General features: G+C 43.3%; 1 long non-coding RNA gene across 1 annotated transcript in view; it reads right to left on the bottom strand.

Annotated features, from left to right (window-relative positions):
* Positions 1-392: 392 nt before the first annotated feature.
* Positions 393-20,415, bottom strand: part of LOC132592807 (uncharacterized) — a 25,346-nt gene continuing 5,323 nt past the window's right edge. The window contains exons 2-3 of the long non-coding RNA XR_009558331.1: positions 11,085-11,197; positions 393-1,573 (exon numbers count right to left, since the gene is read on the bottom strand). This is a non-coding gene — a long non-coding RNA (uncharacterized LOC132592807). The remainder of the gene's footprint in view (positions 1,574-11,084; positions 11,198-20,415) is intronic.

The following is a 20,415-nucleotide window of genomic DNA, read 5'->3' as shown; positions in this document are numbered from 1 at the left end:
ATTTTGCTTTTAGAAATATGGCAACCCCAATGTAGACACACAGCCTGCCTGCATTCAACTGGATCATGCCTTACATTCATTTATTGTATAACTTCAGAGGTTGTGCGTGTTCTTGTGTGCTTTTTCAAATTTGAATGTTAACTTTCCAATGGCCAGTGGCTATAGCATCTTACTGAAATCCTTACTTGCAGCACTCTAGAGGTCTAATGAAGTTAGTCAGTTTTGAGGCCTAAACACCAAACACTAAAAATGCACTTTGAGTACATTTATCTCATAAATTCAAGTTAGTTGGGCTTGTGGCCATTACATGACCGTAGCTGTCTGTGGTGGACAGTACCTTATATATTGAATTATTTCTTTGTTTTTCCTTTAAACCAACCTTTCCCTATTATACCCAGTTGTCCTCTCTTTTTTCTTTGATCACACATCAAAACCATTAAATCTGAATTAGTCATATCTCTCACACATCCATTGTAAGAAAATGTGGCATGTGATAAACGCAACAAGTTTTATTTTATTTTTCTCTGCAAAACATTGAACAGGAAAAGCAAATAACAAAAATGATCGTTGAAATCCTGGGGGGCAGGGGAAGTCTTTCAGAAAGTGCAAGCGAAAATTCATCAAAGGGAAGGCAGAAAAAATCTGGTTAAGTATATTAGTTACTATATAAATATATTTTTAAACCTGCCTCGTTGAGTAAACGCTTCTTCAGGATATGGAATTTTTTAAAAAGTAAATAAATAGAATTAATAAGTGTCTGGCATTAAGCAGCTACAATTCAAAACATTTGTTTCCGATGAATTCCAAGGAATAGGAAGAAAGGCCTGTGATGATGAGAAAATTCATATAAAATGTTCATGGTCTCATGGTTTTCACTGTTGAACTGCCAATTACTCATTGGTGTCCCTGTGACGTCCTGCGGATGTACTTGCGCAGATTATTTACAAAAGCTAAGGAGTGATTAAGAAAGGCAGCAATGTTGAAAACATCCCCTGTTATGGTTTTGCTATACTTGTGGGCCCTTCTTTGTAATCAGAAGGAGAGAGAGAGAGAGAGAGAGAGAGAGAGAGAGGGGGGGAGAGGGAGAGGGAGAGGGAGAGGGAGAGAGAGAGAGAGAAGCATATCCCAAAATTCTATGAGTCATTTGGTTAGGTTTCTGACATAGCTCAACTAAAAGCGCAAAGAGAAGAACTAAAAGAAGAGAAGTGACCAGATGGCCAATGATTAGGGAGCTCTGGCCCAACAATGATGTTGGGAGCTCTGGCCCAACAACATCCAGAGGCCACCTCATTGGCTAACCCTGGCTTACAATCCAACATAACAACATTACAATTGCGTTGATATAATTTTGAAAGATCTGTTGAAGATACACTATCAGTGAATCTCGCTCTTAAATGTAAATGTTTATATGATTCTTACTTGGCTGCTGTTGACTTATGGGGGTCCCAGTTGTATGGAAGCCTACACACAACAGCTCTTCACACTTAGATGTCCTCCGTCAAGACATCTCCGAGCGCCAACGCATGCCTGATGCTAACAGCAGGATCAGTGGCAGGTCCGCATTCTTCAGTCACTGTATGAACATGAGAAGAGTTTTGCTCTACTCTCACACTTGTAAAATTTAACTGCTTCTCCCACCTTTCTTCTTTTTTCCATCGTCAACATTTCATTACCATCATTGGTGTTATGAGTGGAGGGAGAACAGGATGGGCAGATAGAGATGAAGTGAGCATAGGAAATGATATAGGTCCTCTCCCTCACCAGTGCAGAAACCTGGACTGAGAATCCCCTAGACCAGGGGTTTCCCAAACGTGGGTCTCCAACTCTTGTTAGACTACAATTCCCATCATCCCTCCTCACAAGCAGGACAAGTGGTAAGAGATATGGGAATTGTAGTCCAAAAACAACTGGAGACCGAAGTTTGGGAAACACTGACCTAGATCTTTTATTAAATAAATAGTTGATTATTGTTTGTTTGCATTTATTTATTATTTATTTATTTATTTATTTATTTATTTATAATCCAAATTAGCATTGTTGGGGTGGCTGAGAAATCCCATACAAAACAACCCAACTGTACTAATGGTGGCCAATGCTACTTAGAGAATCTGCAACCAAACAGGGCAGCATCAATGATTTGAGGGTTTGAACTTTAAAATGGCATTTTCCCCACATGATGTCACAGACAGCTCTCGAGCAGGAGTCACAAGGTTAAGTGAAACTGTGAGCAAACTAAAATAATCAGGTCGCTTTTGGAACCTGCAAAATGAAACACAGTTATGAAACCAGGTAACTGCATGGATGGTTGCCTAATCACACCTGCATTTATCGAGCAGGTGCAGCAACTCAAACTTCCAATAGGAATTCAGCAAGAATCCTAAAAATGCCGGTGCCATTCCAAAGTATAAAAGGGAAAGCCACACTCTTGACGTTTTGCTCACAAGTCAGAATCCTGCAAAGTTAGTTGTGCCTTAAGCTCATTGATTTCATGGGGCTTAAGTGTACCTGATACAGTGCCAAACTGTGGCTGTAATTTGCAGGTGCACACACAATTAGGAGATTATTCATAATAATACCTTCTGCATGGAATTAGAATTCTACTTGCAACTGTAATTCACTAGCAAAATGTCCATTATTATGGGAGGTAGTGTATTTTGGAGAGAATATTCATATATAGTGGGGCCTGCAGGCAGTGTTCTTGTTGGAAGCCAGGCCACCAACTTTGTGCCATTGTTCCCCTGCAGAACTTTGATGTTCTCCATAGGTATGAATGGCAGCCATTCACTTATATGGGAATAAAGAATACAATCATGGGCACCGTTTGGTGGGACAAATGGGGCTAGTAAATCCAGGATCTGGAATAAAGAGCATACCCACCTAAAAATCAATTGTCCCAAATTACAGCTCCTTCACTGCCTGCTACCATCTGCAAAGCTTAGATAATGGCATTGCTCCCAAGTAAGGCCCCACCCCCTCAGTTCCTCCTATTCTACGTCACCCCTGTGCCAGCTGATCTGTGCTTTTTGCCTATGAGCTTTCTGTTCTACTACTCTCAAGGCACGCCTGGTTCTGGGAGAGGGAGGGTCAGGAATGCTGTCAAGAGGCACTGAGTCTGTCAGCTGTCTCTCCCCTGGTGCTTCTTTTTCCTGCTGCTCCTCCAATATTTCCCAGCTTCTCACCTCTGCAGCCTCTGAACTATGACCTTCTGCAAACCACTGTTCTAAATCTATACTGTCCTCATCTTCTCTGGAAGGTGCAGGGGGGGGCACAGCCCACCATTCCTCCTCAGTCCAGTCCCTGACATCCATTGACCCATTTGTCTACACTGGCTGGCAATAGTTCTCCAGAGTGTCAGACAGGTTCTTTCTCAACTCTACCTGGAGATGCAGGGAGTTGAACTTGGGACCTTTCGCATTGCATTGGGCCGGTTCTGAGTCTTGCTTCTTGCACCTAATTGATTCACATGGCTGGCTGTCAGACTTCTCTATAGTGGTGGTTCATTTTGTCTGCTTTGTTTGGGCATCTGGTGACAGTACACACCGGGAGGAAGAGACACAGGCCAAATGGATACAGCACACACAATTTGCTAAAGAAACACAAAACCCACAAGTACTGTGACAAGGCATATTCCCCAGTCCAAATATTATTTCTTCAGTTGCATGTTCACAACCCCTGAAAAAATTGCCACAATGGCCTTCTCACCACCACAGGGAAACAGCAGACTGTCTCTGGGATTCCACCACCTCATGGCACAATGGGTCAGTGTGTCTTGCTGTTAGCCAGAAGGTTAGTGGTTCAAGCCCACCCAGGGATGGCTGTGGGCAGGATGCATGCATTGCAGGGGTTTGTACTAGATGACCCTTGGGGTCCCTTCCAACTCTATGATCCTATAGCTCTAAGATTCCTCTCTGCGTCTGTATCGCTGAACAAATTCAGGCCACTCTCCACTGAGTGAGTTGCAAACATCTGAAGTTAATTTTAGATTTTTTTCAGAAAACATTGTGATGGGTGCTGCATGGGTTTTACCAGTATTTAAAAAGTACAGTTGATGCAAGGGGGGGGGAAATAGACCAAGTAAAAAAGAATAACTCAGGGGGGGGAACAAATCAGCTAGCTAACCCAAGGTATAACTGCAAGAAATAAAGGTGGATCTCAATGGAGCAATATCTCCAATACAGAATACAATGTGTACCCCAGGGATATAGAAGTTGTGACCCTCCAGTTGTTGTTGGACTTAAACTCCCACCAGCCCCAGCCAGCATAGACAATGATCAGGGATGGTGGAACTCTCCTCTAGCAGCTTTTGGAAGGCTCCATGTTTCCCATCTTTGGTACAACAGATCAATAAAGCATTAATCTCTCTCAACATCCACTGCCTTCCAGCCTCCTCAACTTCTGAACCTAGTTACACATAACTTGGCGCACCAATAAAGGCTTGTGCATTTGTATTGCCTAACCCATGTGTTTTCAGGAGGCTGGGGGGGAAATGAGGAACCATGTATCATAAAAGCATTGTTGACTCTCTTAAGCTCATGCCTCCCTGACACATAAGCTTATGACAAACCTCCCAACTCTTTTTAGATTTTTCAAGGACTGCCAATACTATTAGGGTTTTAAAATACTGGCGTTGCGGTTTATCTGATACACACACAGAGAGAGAGAGAATCTGAGTAATACGTGTTTTGGATAAAGACATCTAAATGCCGCGAACATTTCCTATGTATACTCTGAAAACGGAATTAAGCCCATTAGTAGAATGGAAGCTATTTGAGGCTTGTAAAAAGAAAGCGAGCTTGGTAGATTGTCTGGATTATTTCCCACTTTGAACATATTATTTTACTTAACTCAAAATGACTGGTTTATATTAATACAGTTAAATATTGAAAGAGGTTTTGGGTCACAGGCTGATAGTAATTCCATTAAAGCAAATTATTTTTCCATTTCCAGAAAATCTAATTAAAAATGTGAAAGCAAATGTTTTGTGTAATTTTTTAAAAAACCTTATTTTGCTACAGAATAATGCAGTAAACGTCTGGTAGTTTGCCGCCGCCGCCTGTTCTGCTTCTATTCTTGTTACAGTTTCCTGCCCTGGTATTTCTCATTATTTCTTCTTTGTTTCCCCCCGCTACTGATTCCAAATTAAAAATTTGTGTGTGTGTGTGTGTGCGCATGCACACACACACACATACCATCTCTAGGAACTGTTATGGGGAATTAGGCAGCCCAGAGTGAACTTGCTAGTAAAATGAGGCCAGAATACTACTATAATTTACTTTGAGTTAAAAGGTAACAAGCAGAGGGGAGAGGAAGATTGCCTTCATGAAAACCATTGTTGAATAGGAAGAGGGAGAGATTTACTCATTTAATTTACCTATTTATTTAGGTCATTCTACACCCTTCACCATGGGACCCAGGTGGTGCTGTGGTTAAACCACTGAGCCTAGGGTTTGCTGATCAGAAGGTCGGCGGTTCGAATCCCATGACGGGGTGAGCTCCCGTTGCTCGGTCCCAGCTCCTGCCAACCTAGCAGTTCGAAAGCACGTCAAAAATGCAAGTAGATAAACAGGAACCGCTACAGCGGGAAGGTAAACGGCGTTTCCATGTGCTGCTCTGGTTTGCCAGAAGCGGCTTTGTCATGCTGGCCACATGACCTGGAAGCTATACGCCGGCTCCCTCGGCCAATAATGTGAGATGAGCGCGCAACCCCAGAGTCGGTCACGACTGGACCTAATGGTCAGGGGTCCCTTTACCTTTACCTTTACACCCTTCACCATACGATCACAGGGTGAACAACGTATTAAAGCACACCAATGAATATTCGAAAAAACCGATTAAAAGATCAATACAAAATAAACACACCATAAACTTAAAAGAAATAATAAATTCAGTAGCAGAAAGCACACTACAAAAATTAACCACAGAAAGGTTGAGTAGCACTGAGGACTATTAAGTAATGAAGTGACATGCAGATACACAGCCCAAAGAAAAGACCAAAGAAAAGAAAAGCACTGCATAAGACTGGTGTTATGTACTGAGCTGAATCCTATAACAATAGGATTCAGAATCAGCGGGAGCTACCCAATCCAACTCCAGGTGGAAGTGAATCCGCAACCTGATTGGCCTGCTGGAGCATCCAATCAGGCGGCTGGCAGAAGTGAATCTGCTACCTGATTGGCCTGTAGGAGCAGCCAATCAGGCTGCAGGCAGAAGTCAATCCACAATATAATTGGCCCACAGGTGTAGCCCTGAAGTAGCCAATCACACAAGACCTATTGTGTAAATAATGTATATAAGCAGATGGTTTTGGGAAAAGAGCCATTCTTCTTCTCCTCTTCTCCTTGATGACTATGAGCTGAATAAAGAGCATGAAATTCACTCTCGACTCCGAGTACATTTCAACTGGTGAGGAAGTTTATCTCCATCCATACTATGCAGTACCAATGGTTTACATGATCAGATGCTCATCCCCAGCTGCAAGTTTTTGTTGCCACAGCAATCACTGCAAACGCCTGATGCCCATGTACCAAGTAGGATCCGGCATTCATGTTGTTTAAAATCCAGGGTGCTTTGAGAAAACAAATTATTGGAATGTGGAATTCAGGGTTCTAAAATAGATTTTAAACTGTTGTTCAGCCAACAGGTTTATGAGGCTGTTGCAGGGACACAGGATGTGAAAGGAAAAGGGGAAAATAGAGTGAGAGAGATTTGAATTTGAATTTGGTTTCATCAGCAGCCTCCCAAATCCAGCTGCAATGAAACTACGTGATGCTGTTAATTGAACAGATGTGCCATAAGGGCATAAAATAAAAATGGACCTTTTCTTTTTGGCACAGCTGCCTATTAAAGATTCAGGAGTACAAAATAACACATTGCCAGGCCACAAGAGTAGAATATCCGTACTGGGTAAAGCAAGTTACAAAATTGTACGTCCCTCTCTCTTTCTTCTCCCCTGCCTTCATTTTTCGCTAAGGAATGTGGTTAACTGACAGTCTGACCCTCCCAGACAAATTATTAGTAGCATGAGTTTTATAAAGCTTTTTATAAGAGGAGGGAGAAAGGTTGTTTTATGCTGCCCCAGAGAGGTGGACACGGAGCAATGGATTCAAACTACAAGAAAGAAGATTCCACCTAAACGTTAGGAAGAACTTCCTGGCAGTAAGAGCTGTTCGGCAGTGGAATTTGCTACCAAGGAGTGTGGTGGAGTCTCCTTCTTTGGAGGTCTTTAAGCAGAGGCTTGACAGGCATATGTCAAGAATGCTTTGATGGTGTTTCCTGCTTGTCAGGGGGTTGGACTGGATGGCCCTTGTGGTCTCTTCCAACTCTATGATTCTATGAAATATTAAATATGCATTGGACGATTGTTTCTGCCTACCTAATAATGGTATTAATATATTCCTCGTGGTGCTTTTTCAGCAGTTCTGGATAGGTTTTTCAATTTTGCAGCACTTTCTGTGGCTTAATTATCGCTCTTATCTTTGTAGCCTCAAAGAGGCTTGTCTACTGCAATGCAATCTATGTGGGACATCCTTCTAGAGAAGGATGTGAGAGTGGGAGCCATATTCACCTGTGCTCCAGTGTCTGATGAATCATGGCAGAGGCAAGACCACAGTTCTCTCCTATGCTAGTCCAATTTGCCACAAAGTGAAAATGAAGTTCAGTTGGCCATACTCCTTACATACAACTGGGCTGGGGGTTGTTGGGGAGGGTTGTTGTCACTGTTGATGTCATTTTTTTTATATCTTAATTTTAGATCTTATGATTTATGTGGAAATTGTTTGATTTAGTTGTATACTATTTGATGTTTTGTTTATCGTTTATGACTACTTTTGTTATGTTTGCAGTTTTGTGTAATTTTTTAATATGTTGTAAGCCACCTCGAGCATGGTCTTAGCTTTGGAAAGGCGGCACACGAATAAAATGATTGATTGGCAGCTCTCACTAGTTGTCTCTCTAAAAACACACAATATTCACTACGGGTCATATTAGAGTCTAACCAGCTGTGCCCCAAAGGGTAGAAATGTAATTCCACACAAATTCTAAATTCAGCAAAACATCAGTTTCCCAGAATTTCCAAGTTGTGCTTTTGGAATTCAACTTTGAGGGATACTGTTTTTAAAGTACTGTATCTTCCTACCAAAATTTAGCACTTTTTAAGTTTCACTGACTTCTGCAAGAGAATTAAACCCATGCTTCAGTTTATCTCATAGAATCATAGAGTTGGAAGAGACCACAAGGGCCATCCAGTCCAACCCCCTGCCAAGCAGGAAACGCCATCAAAGCATTCTTGACATATGCCTGTCAAGCCTCTGCTTAAAGACCTCCAAAGAAGGAGACTCCACCACACTCCTTGGTAGCAAATTCCACTGCCGAACAGCTCTCACTGTCAGGAAGTTCTTCCTAATGTTTAGGTGGAATCTCATTAAAAGTGTTTCTCTTGGACTGGGTTGTTGTTGTTGTTGTTGTTGTTGTCATCCATCAATGCATTTTATCATCATCATCATCATCATCATGATGATGAGTTAGCAGAATGTAAAAGTACATATCCACAAGCAAGACAAGAATAATTTATTTGAGATTTTCTTTCTCTCAGAATCGGTGAAGACCCCTGTCATTAAGAGTAATTGATACTGGAGGTTTCCTGGGAAGCGTAATAGAAACAGGGCAATTACAGACTAAGCATGAGATTGCAGTCCCTTGATAATCTTAACTAAATAGCCTTTGAGACACCTCTCCTCTGTGGATTATCTAGCCCTTTGTCAACCATACTTGTACTATTGCTAACTTTCCTCCTTTTCTACTCTAAGAAGTCAGATAGGAATAAAGCCAACCAACCAGCTACTGTTTGGATTTATCCCCAATTGCAGCACAAGTGCTGCCTAGCAGATGCACAATGCACCCTAGGATTAATATAATACAGGCTAAGCCCATCTTCTCAATGTGGGGTGGAATTAAGGGCAGAGGCAAGGCTCTGCATCCTTCACTCAGACAGCGTGTGCCAAAACCAGCTGTATGCTGTTCGGCATCTGCAAGGTCTGCTGCGGATTTGCATCCATGCCAGGGTCTCTCAAATTATTATTATTATTATTATTATTATTATTATTATTATTATTAATACCCCACCCATCTGGCTAGTTTCCCCAGCCACTCTGGGTGGCTTCCAACAAAATATTAAAATACAATAGTGTGTCAAGCATTAAAAGCTTCCCTAAACAGAGCTGCCTTCAGATGTCTTCTAAAAGTCTGGTAGTTGTTTTTTCTCTTTGACATCTGGTGGGAGGGCATTCCACAGGGCAGGTGCCACTACCGAGAAGGCCCTCTGCCTGGTTCCCTGTTACGTGGCTTCTCACAGCGAGGGAACCGCCAGAAGGCCCTCGGCGCTGGACCTTAGTGTCTGGGCAGAATGTCAAAGCAGCCCACACAGCCCACCAAGGTTGGGGAGTGGCTTCTGCCAGCCACCGTTCAACGGTGAAGCGCAGACATGCAGGAGGTTCCAGGTGCAACTCTGGCAACTCCAGGTTTCTTTTTCTCTTTTTAAAGGATCAAGTAGCTGGCGAAAAGGAAAACCTTTGTCTGAGACCCGGGAGAGCGACTGCCAGCGTTATTGAATTTGTATATTCAATATTAGACCAAAGACTCATATAAGTCTAGCATTCCTGTGGGAAGCCCATAAGCACAATAGGGTTCTTGTGGTCCCAGCGACGAATATTCACTGCCTCCAATACCGGAGATCACATAGCCACTGATAGCTTTATCCCCCATGGATTTGCTAAATCCACTTTTAAAGCCTGCTACACCTTGTGGTTGTGAGTTCCAGAGCTTAGCTATGCCCTGTGTGAAGAAGTACTTTCATCACCTTTCCTGCTGAATACCATCCTTTGGGCAACAGAAACAATGTGATCTGTTGCGGCGCAGAAAAGTTTAGGAAGGTGTCTGATAGCCTCTAAGCCTTTTAATGATGGGTGGAGACCAGCAGAACGCAAGGGATACTGTCCAATACTAGCATTGCACTGAAAGGAACAGTGATTTTAAAAAAAAAAACCACACACAACCCAAACCCACCATCCGGTAGCAGTACTGAAACCTATTTTTGGGGTGGGGAAAACCTGTTTGTTTTAACATGACCCAGAACCAAGTGTGCTAACTCTAAAGCACAGCATCATATACAGAGAAGTATGTGTTGGAACAGCTGTGGCCTCAGCATGAGTGCTGTGGATCACCATGAATTTTTCCAGTGTATCATAATTACAGAAACACCTGTGCCACACAGCTTACTCCTGATCCTCTATAAAAGTTCAGAAAGCCCTTCAGTTTTCTCATTTCTTACAAGCCTGTGCTGCCTGGAAGCCAAATCAGGGCTTCTCGATATGGGATGCTGTACAATTGCTCCTTTTCATGGTTGAAAGCCCGGGGGAGAACTGGGGCGGGGGGTGGTGGAGTGATGCTCAGGTGCATTTGTCGGCATATAATTTCATTGCTTGATTATTTGCTATCGAAGGCGTACGGTTTGGCATGCGGCTAAGACTGCCTAAAAATGCAATTCCAGTCCACGAGATTTAAGCAGCCTAACTGGTTGCACTTAGAGCAGCCCAAGGGCACTGCAGCTCAGATCATTTTTAATTCCAGTAAAAGAAAAGAAAAAGTATTTGGGGGGCATAAATCAGCTCCCACTGGAAATGTTGGAAGAACAAATCTTATGTGTGTTAATGGTATTTGGAGAAATATGCACCCTACATTTCTGTGGGCATAACCTATGCCTCAAGTATCTGTTTAGTTGATGTTTTGCTACAATATTGTGTTTCCCTGTGTGTATCGTATGATGAATACACTGCAGCCTCGAGCCTGAATAGCTTTGGTTTGGTTGTTATTCCACAAGTAACAGCAGCACTACAGCTGCATCTCCTTTGGGAATTGTTGGCTAAAGTCTATTAGATTATTTACATTCAAGAACGCAAGAGCATCAGCTTAGACAGGGTCATAAGAAAGTCATCCTTAGCAGTCACCACAGAAAGCATGACTGCCTAGGCTCGAGGCAGAGGTCCAAAAAAGGGGAGAAGAGAAAGTCAGGATTTAGCATTCCATCTCACCAGGCAAGGGTGGAAATATAGGAAAACGGAGGGCAGTGCATCCACGCGGCAAACTTTTGAAACTCAGTTCTCCTTCGTAGCCGTATCTAATGGAGCCGAATTTCCTCTGCGTCCTAATGTAAGAAAAGAAAATGGTAAGGATCCATCGTATCAGAAGTGGGCAAGTGTTTCAGGGCCAAGAGTTGTATTCCTCTGGGGGGAGCGTTTGGACCACATACTGGCCATTTTGGCATATAAGTGGTATATAAATTAATAAATAACAATGACAATAATTATTATTATACCTGTGGTATTCTCCCTTCCATTTCTTCTCTTTGTCTCTCTTTCTCTCTTGCATGCATGGACACGCATCCATTAAAAAAAAAAAAAAACCCACACAAGCACCCATCCTCCTTCCTTCCGCTTCATTTGTTAATCATCCTTATAATGATTATACCATTCGGTCTACTCCACTGTCTTCCTTATGTGGCACAAAATGCAGTAACTGAGGGCCCGTTCTGACAAACCTGAAAGTATGTTAGAATGAGAGTTTTACTGTAGACTCATTTGGGGTTGAGTTTTCATCCTGGCCATGACTTTTCCACTTTACTGTGTCAGTAAATATCAGTTCTCATATGCAAAAACAAAAAGAAAAAACACGTCTCCATTTCATTGAAAGCTTAGGTTCAGCCAGCTTTCATTGCAGTCGCTGTGTATAGCAAGCATGAAGAACTCAAGGCCTACAGGACAAATGTGGCCTTCCAGGTCTCTCTGTATGGCCCTCAGAACTCTCCCAAGACCACACACACCTAAGCCACACCCCTCATTGTCCCTGCTTGGCACCTCCTTGAGTGCTTTTCTCTAGCTTGAAAGTGTCATTGAACTCTGATGATGCTTCTTGCTTGCCTAGATGGGAGACAGAGTGAAGAAACTAGCCTACTGCGCAAAGGTGAAGTCTACATTTAATGCTATGCTTACTTTTGCCTCTGGCCAGCCACCACTAGAATATGGCCCCTAGAAGGGAATGTGGCCATCGGTCTTTATAGGCTATGTGAATCATCCCTATTAACTACAAGTGGCAAAGCCTAGCATTACGTACACAAGTGGAGGGGACTTCAGGTATAAAGAGCAAGGATGAAAAGAAGAAACAGGAGGAGGCGGGGGGGGGAAATAGAGACTTGGAGCTATTTCTGTGTAGTTGAGTGTAAATGCTACCAATGAACTAACACGTGCATCCCCAAACTGCGGCCCTCCAGATGTTTTGGCCTACAACTCCCATGATCCCTAGCTAACAGGACCAGTGGTTGGGGAAGATGGGAATTGTAGTCCAAAACATCTGAAGGGCCGAAGTTTGGGGGTGCCTCAACTAACAAGTACATGAACTAGAGCTGTGCGGGAAATTTTATGTTTGTCTTTTCTGGTTTTTGGAGGGATGGGTGAAACAAAAGCTTTCTGGAAAACCATGCAACCGGAGAATATCTTTTTCCCCTGAAGTCTTCAAAAGGAGTTGCCACTTACCTCACTTGACGATTAGGGTGGGGGAACCTTTTGTAACCTAAAGGCCACCTTCCTGAATGGGCACCTTCCAAGGGCCACATGCTAGGGGTGGAGCAACAGATGTGACTATTTCTCCATACTCTGCAAGTACATCTGCCCATCCAGACAAGCAAAAGATATTGTCATAGGTCAAGGACACATTCTAGCCAGACATAATAATAATAATAATAATAATAATAATAATAATAATAATAATAATAATAATAATTTATTATTTATACCCCGCCCATCTGGCTGGGTTTCCCCAGCCACTCTGGCCGGCTTCCAGCAGAAAAATGAAATAAAATAATCTAATAAACATTAAAAGCCTCCATAAACAGGGCTGCCTTCAGGTGTCTTCAAAAAATCTGGTAGCTGTTTTTCTCTTTGACATCTGATGGGAGGGCGTTCCACAGGGCGGCCGCCGCCACCGAGAAGACCCTCTGCCTGTTTCCCTGCAACTTGGCTTCTCGCATCGAGGGAACCGCCAGAAGGCCCTCGGTACTGGACCTCAGTGTCCGGGCAGAACGATGGGGGTGCAGACACTCCTTCAGGTATACTGGACCGAGGCCATTTAGGGCTTTAAAGGTCAGCACCAACACTTTGAACTGTGCTCGGAAACATACTGGGAGCCAATGTAGTTCTTTCAAGACCGGTGTTATGTGGTCTCAGCCACCGCTCCCAGTCACCAGTCTAGCTGCCGCATTCTGGATTAGTTGTAGTTTCCGGGTCACCTTCAAAGGTAGCCCCACGTAGAGCGCATTGCAGTAGCCCAAGCGGAAGATAACTAGAGCATGCACCACTCTGGTGAGACAGGCTGCAGGCAGGTAGGGTCTCAGCCTGCGTACCAGATGGAGCTGATAAACAGCTGATAAACACAAGACCTGGGGGAGGTCATGGAGGGCCTGAGATAAAGGTAGGTAGGTAGGTAGGTAGGTAGGTAGGTAGGTAGGTGGTTTTCCATATGTTGGTTTTGCTTCTCGTTTTTTAATGAGGCTTACTGAGTGTTGGTCGGCTTCTCAGAATGAGTTTTGGAGGATAAGAAAAATGCAAACACTATGCAGGATTGCAGGAAATGGAAATTGCTTTTAGAAACTGAGTGAGAAATGATGGGCTGCATGTTGGAGATGGCCTGGGTGGTGACTGATTTTTGTAAGAGGAACGCTAGGGTGTGAATTAACCATCGGTGAGACTTAGAATGTCTTTAATAAGTTCCAGCCGGGAGAAGGAGCTAAGGTTCACTGGAGGTGCCAGCCTGTTGCTTATTTGGGTTGTTCTCTTTTGGGCTTTGTTTACATTTAAATCTTCTTACTCCTCCCTCCCTCTCCCTCTCCCTCTCCTTCTCCCTCTCTCTCTCTCTCTCTCTCTCTGCAGACAAAATTTTTATTGTGTGGAGAGAAAGAAACGCCACACCCAGCAGGTAGAAATGGGGCTAACCACTTCTCTTGGTCAGAAATCTGTGCACGCTTCTTGCAACCTTTGACAATGATGTTCATCCTATCCTGGACCCCAGAATCTTAGGTTGCAGGTCTATACACATTTTGCTAGCAGCTGCAATGAGCAAATCTGTCAACTTCAGTTTCTCATTTTTCCCATCTCAAGTTCAGTTCTCCACATTTCCACATCAGTTTGCAAGATATATTTTTTTAATCCTCCTGAAAGTTCATCAGCATGTCTGGGTGGAATTCTCCTAATATACAGAATTTTATCTAATACCAATTTCTCCTAATATAATGGATTTTTGTATGTTATTTTCACCGACGAATGCATTACAAATACATGCACCCTTTATCCCCATCATCCCTGACCACTGGTCCTGTTAGCTAGGGATCAAGGGAGTTGTAGGCCAAAACATCTGGAGGGCCGCAGTTTGGGGGTGCCTGCCCTAGTATAGTATGTGCATTTTTCTACATGCTACAGTGGTACCTCTACTTTCGAATAACTCTACTTACGAATGGAGCTCCGTCCGCCATCTTGGATGGGGTTTAGATAGGATTTTTTCTACTTACAAATTTTTAGCTAGGGTTGCTTTGACTTTACAAATTTTGTCTCCCAATGCATTCCTATGGGATTCGTCTTACAATTTTTTTCGACTTACGAATGTGCGTTCGGAACGCATTAAATTCGTAAGTAGAGGTACCACTGTATTTGGCTGGAGAAGTGTATTGCAAAATTCAGAGAGATGCGTATTTCAAAGGATGGTTGTGTGTTTATGTGTTGTTTCAAAAAATGTGAATTGGGTAGGTTCACCTTTAAAGACAAACTGAATTGAATTTCTCCCCCATCCCTACCTGTGAGTAAACCCAGAGGGCACACAGTAAGACTTACAGTAATTCTGTTCAAATGTGCATAGGATGGCTCTACAATCCCTGCTTCAAAGAGAGAGAGCTTGTTTCTTTTCTACCTACCTTCTGTAAATCCCATCATTCTTTCCAGTGGAACACACAAATGAAAGTCAGTTTGGATAGAATCTATATAAAGGGCTGCTACATCAACTGCTGTTGTAAATCATCAGTTCAGAACCTTCAATGATCTGTGTTAAGATATCCATGTAAACAGATTAAGATGTATTCCATAAACTACTTAATCTACAATCCTAAGCACTTGAAAAGGCAAAGGCTTTCACACATTAAGTAAATCACAAGCCACTTTCTAGCTTTGTTGTTTATGGAATGTGTGTGCGTGTGTGTGTGTGTGTGTGTGTGTGTGTGTGTGTGTGTCACATTACAACTTCATGCTTTCCATTTGTTTTCTGCATAAAATGTCACGTGATTTGGTGTGGCATTCGTAGAAATAGTCTGCAAATGCATGTTGGCATTGATTGCTTTCCAGCCACCGAAACCAGCTGACACTAAAATGTTTTATGGTTCAATGGGTTTGTGGTTGTTGTTTTTTAATTAAGTGCAGACTTAAGTCATAAAAGTTAGGGAAATTAATACACTGCAAAGCATGATTGGGAATGGCCACAGCTCAGTGTTGAAGCACATGGCTTTGAATGCGCAAAAAAAATAAATCCTGGCACCTCCAGTAGACTGGGAAAACCTTTTGCCTGAGATCCTCAAAGGAAACTGTCTTATATTACTCTCATTCTGCATTGCCTCCACCAAGGGAAACCAATGTGCTGTCTTCTAGATGTTATTGGATGCCAATCTACTAGTCAGGAATGGTGGGAGTTGTGCAATACAAGCAGCTTAGATGTATATCTGAAAAGCGTTAATGGGTGAAGAAGTCCTATGTCAGGCACCCCCAAACTTCGGCCCTCCAGATGTTTTGGACTACAATTCCCATCTTCCCCGACCACTGGTCCTGTTAGCTAGGGATCATGGAAGTTGTAGGCCGAAACATCTGGAGGGCCACAGTTTGGGGGTGCCTGTCCCATGTGGTTGCAACTGTGGTCCTGTATGTTTAAAAATGAAAAATGGGCACCGTTTTCATTTGTTGTGTTTATGGTGGGCCCATCTAGCTGAGCCTTTTCTCACTTGCAGCTTAAGATCAGGGTGCAGAGCAGAGGAAAGGAAGAGAAGCAGGGACCCTGACTGAGGGAGGAGCCGCCATTTGCCCTCCCTCAACTGTCATTCCATCAGGCTACCTGAACTGTTTGCATCACAGCTGGCCTTTGTTAGAACTGTATCTTTAAGAAGTGGCACTGAGGTTGCTTTTTCTCGTTTTCAGGCATCCACAAACTGTAGCTCTCCAGATGTTTTGGCCTACAACTCCCATGATCCCTAGCTAACAGGACCAGTGGTCAGGGATGGTGGGAATTGTAGTCCTGCTCTTTTTCCTTCTCCCTCCCTTTCCCTTTTCCCTTCTGTGTCCTGTCTTTTAGGCTGTAAGCCTGAAGGCAGGAGCTGTTCTATTACGGAACAGGTAAGCTACTCTGAGAGATGTTTTTTGCCTAAATGGCAAAATAAAAGTTCTATCTGCGTAAATAAATGTCATATTCCAGGGGGGTTTTAATGTTTTATTTTGCTTTCTTCTCTTCTCTTCCCTTCCTGCCCCCCTCCCCACCCATTTTCTGGTAGCTTCTGGGCCCTCCCTTGACGACAGTGCACAAAACAGCCCTATGAGATTCCAACCTGCCCTTACGTTTTCTCCACTGTCCGACTGTTAACAATGTGTGTCAAAATCTATGACCTCAAGTAGGGACACAAGGGTCTGCTATTACTATTTCAGCTACCAATAAACCCCAAGCACGGGTAAGTTTGACCTTATACAGCATGTGCAGATTTATTTGGAGGCGTTTGGGAATGCCACCTGCTCGCATGCCCTTTTAACTATATCCACACAAAGCATTTGTCTAACCACACACAGTCACCACAGTCCTTAAAGCTTCACAAGAGGCTTCTTGTATTTAAGGTCACAGACAGCCAGCACAGACACAACACCCCTTCCCTATCCTTCCCTTGGCTCGTGATGAACCAAATACGCAAAAGAGACAACTGGTCTAATAAAGCCACTGCAAAATGATTCAGATTTTTATGGAGACAGTGCAGTGAAGTTTCTTATGGTGGTTTGCTTGATGAACACCTGAGAGTGGAGGAGAGAGTGCTGGTCTGCCTGGATTTGTATACATAAAAGCCAGGGGGGAAACAACAACAATAAGGTCATGTCTATGTTTATGTGTATGACCATTTTTCTTTCATAATCTTTGTAGGTTGCTTCGAGTTTTTTTGTAAAAAAAAAAGAAGTAGTAGTAGTAGTGATGAATGAATAATAATGATGATGATCAACTAATGAAAGTAAATAAATAATGTAAACTTCCCAAATAGATCTAATTTGCACTTGACAAGCTCACATACAAATTTCCAATAGGGTTTCAATAGTATTAAGATAACGGAACTTGGCTACTTGAACTGGTTCTAAAACCAATGCAAATATTTGTCACTAAAGTACCATATTTTTCCGTGTATAAGACGATGTTTTTTTAATTATTAAAAATGTTTAAAATTGGGGGTCGTCTTATACATGGATAGTGGAGAGGGGGAGATGGGCGATTGGTGGCAACCGCGAGCCGGAGATTCTCAGTGGCGATTGTGCGGGTGGTTGGTGTCTGCGGCAATTGGGCGGGTGATTGGCAGCTGAGGCAAGGTCTGCTGGTGATTGGCTGCTGCTGTGGCAATTGGGTGGGTGATTGGCAGCTGCGGCAAGAGCTGTTGACAATTGGTGGCTGCTGCGGAAATTGGGTTGGCGATTGGTGGCGGCTGGCGGCGAGTAGGAAGACGATTGGTGGCTTTGGCGAGTTGTGCGATTGGCAGTGGCAGTCAGGCAGGCAATCCCCCCCCCAAAAAAAAGCTCAACAACTCCGGGCAATCTCCCCGCATTTCCTTAATTTGGGGTCCCAAAAAATAGGGGTTTTCTTATACACAGGGGCGTGTTATACACAGAAAAACACAGTACTATGTGTTAAAATTAAGGAAGTTCTTTCCATCACTCTTTTCCATTTCTGATTTATTGATGCACTGAAGGCACCTTCAAGTCCCACTGATTTCAAAGGTAGAGCTTTAAACATGTGCTTGGCTTTCGTATGGATGCTCCAAATGGCAGCCATAACACTTGGAGCTTTGCACAATATGGACCACCCTGACCATCTGGAAAGCATAGCTTTCTGCTGGCAGATAGTGCTGCCCTGGGAACTCTGCACGTGAGCTGAATGTGCTGAGAATGCCAGAGTGTCTACGGAGGAGGAGTGAGGAACCTTTCTCAGTTCACTTTCCCACGTTCACTTCTAGGCAACCTTCCAGAGGTCACATGCCAGTGGTGGGCAGGGCCAAAGGCAAAGGTGAGCAGAGCAATGGATATAAATGTAGGCTAATTTCTATACACACATGCACATACCTCTCTCTATATATATACTCTAAGCAAGAGTCATTATTAGAGTTCAATGACATATTAACATCCTCTCACCAAGGATGTCAAACTGCACAACCAACCCGATTTGAGCGGGACATCTGGAATTACAGAAGCCATCACGGCTTCTGACTGGATCCCAGAATGTCCCGTTTTTTGGTCCGGCACTGTGGCATGAGTCAACTAGCTCCCATGAGACCCTGAGACCAAAGAAAAAACTGAGTTGCTTCATAGATGTTTTAGCTGAGATTCCTGCATTGCAGGGGGTTGGACTAGATGGCCCTCAGGTCCCTTTCCAACTCTACGATTCTATGAGTGTCCCTATTTGGATCAGTGGGATGTTGGAGGATATGGGGTATGAAGCAAGGCCAGTGCAAGGCATGTGGCCTGGGAAGTGTGACACCCTAAAAATGGAACAATCTTTTCTGGAACAATCTAAGGTAGCTGATTTAAGAAAAAGACCTAAAGCAGGGGTCAGCAAACTTTTTCAGCCGTGGGCCGGTCCACCATCCCTCAGACCATGTGGTGGGCCGTACTATTTTGGGGGGGGGATGAAAAAATTCCTATGCCCCACAAATAACCCAGAGTTGCATTTTAAATTAAAGGGCACATTCTACTCATGTAAAAACACCAGGCAGGCCCCACAAATAACCCAGAGATGCATTTTAAATAAAAGGACACATTCTACTCATGTAAAAACACGCTGATTCCCGGACCATCCGCGGGCCGATTTGAGAAGGTGATTGGGCCGCATCCAGCCCCTGAGCCTTAGGTTGCCTACCCCTGACCTAAAGCAATTGGCCAAAGATAGTGGATTTCTATTCTTAGCTGCTATTTTTCTCCTACTCCCAAGTACTTACAAGATGATACTCCTGCCCCGCCAGTCCTGGCTACAGTGTGTTCTGGGTCTGTGAACTGCCATTTTAAATTTCTCAGAATGCCCCTGTTGTAGCGTTGCCCCAAAGTGGGGAATTTTAAAGGGAGACTCGGAGCCACCAGCCACCACTTCAAACTGAGCCTGTGGCCAGGAATCCACTAACATAGGAGGTCGCCCTTCAAAGGACAATTTCCCAAAGATCCCCACAAAACTGAGAAGAGTTTGCTTGTGGGAAGTATCTCGGATATGAGCATAAAATCTTCTTTGTTTCCATTGTCATTTATAAAATGGGACTAACCATGTTGAAAATATTAGCTCAGTATTACCCGCTCCCCCCCCCCAAAAAAAACTCTTCTCATGTTGAAAATGTTAGCTCAGTATTACCCGCTCTCCCCCCCCAAAAAAAAACCCTCTTCTCATGCTAGAGAAGCCATAACATTTTCCAAACCTGTGCCTAGACTGTGTTTAATCTCTAGTAGGAAAGATTTTCTATTTACCACACGCTCGGGTGCTTTGCTTCACCAAAACATTCAACAGGTAGAAATAGTACCTCATGCACACATACTGTTCCTACCTGTTAAATGTTTTGGGGAAGCAAAGTACCTGAGTGTAACAACAGAGAAACAAGAACAATTATCAAGGAAAATGGAACCATCTGACGGTGAAGGTCATCCTTCTGGAGGGCAAGATAAGCCTTGGAACAGGCGCTCGAGAAAATTCCCAGTGTTTACTAAAATGAAAACTGATTAAAATGACAATAAAAATAACATTCCTTACAAAGACATACTGAATATGGTTCCTCACAAGTTGCCTCAAAGAACCATTTTCCCATGAGACAGGGCCGGGTCCCCCCTCATTGTTATTTTCCTCAGAATGCAGCCAGACATATTAAAATGTATAGGCTTCTGAAACAAGCTAGCTTTTTAATGAGAAAACGCAAAGCTTGAGAATAGCAGCATTCTTGTGTCCCGTGAGACAATTCGTTTACAGAGTGGGCATTATTGTTGCCCTTACTGTAAGTTACATTTTGTTGTCAACAAAGCAAGAGGAGGGAGGCAGAGCAGTCAAAAATGTAGGCCTGCTGATATATGA

Source organism: Zootoca vivipara, chromosome 11 (assembly GCF_963506605.1).
Source record: "Zootoca vivipara chromosome 11, rZooViv1.1, whole genome shotgun sequence".
Lineage (NCBI taxonomy): Eukaryota > Metazoa > Chordata > Lepidosauria > Squamata > Lacertidae > Zootoca > Zootoca vivipara.
Note: the sequence above shows the minus strand (reverse complement) of the source record. Positions and strands in the feature narration are given on the sequence as shown.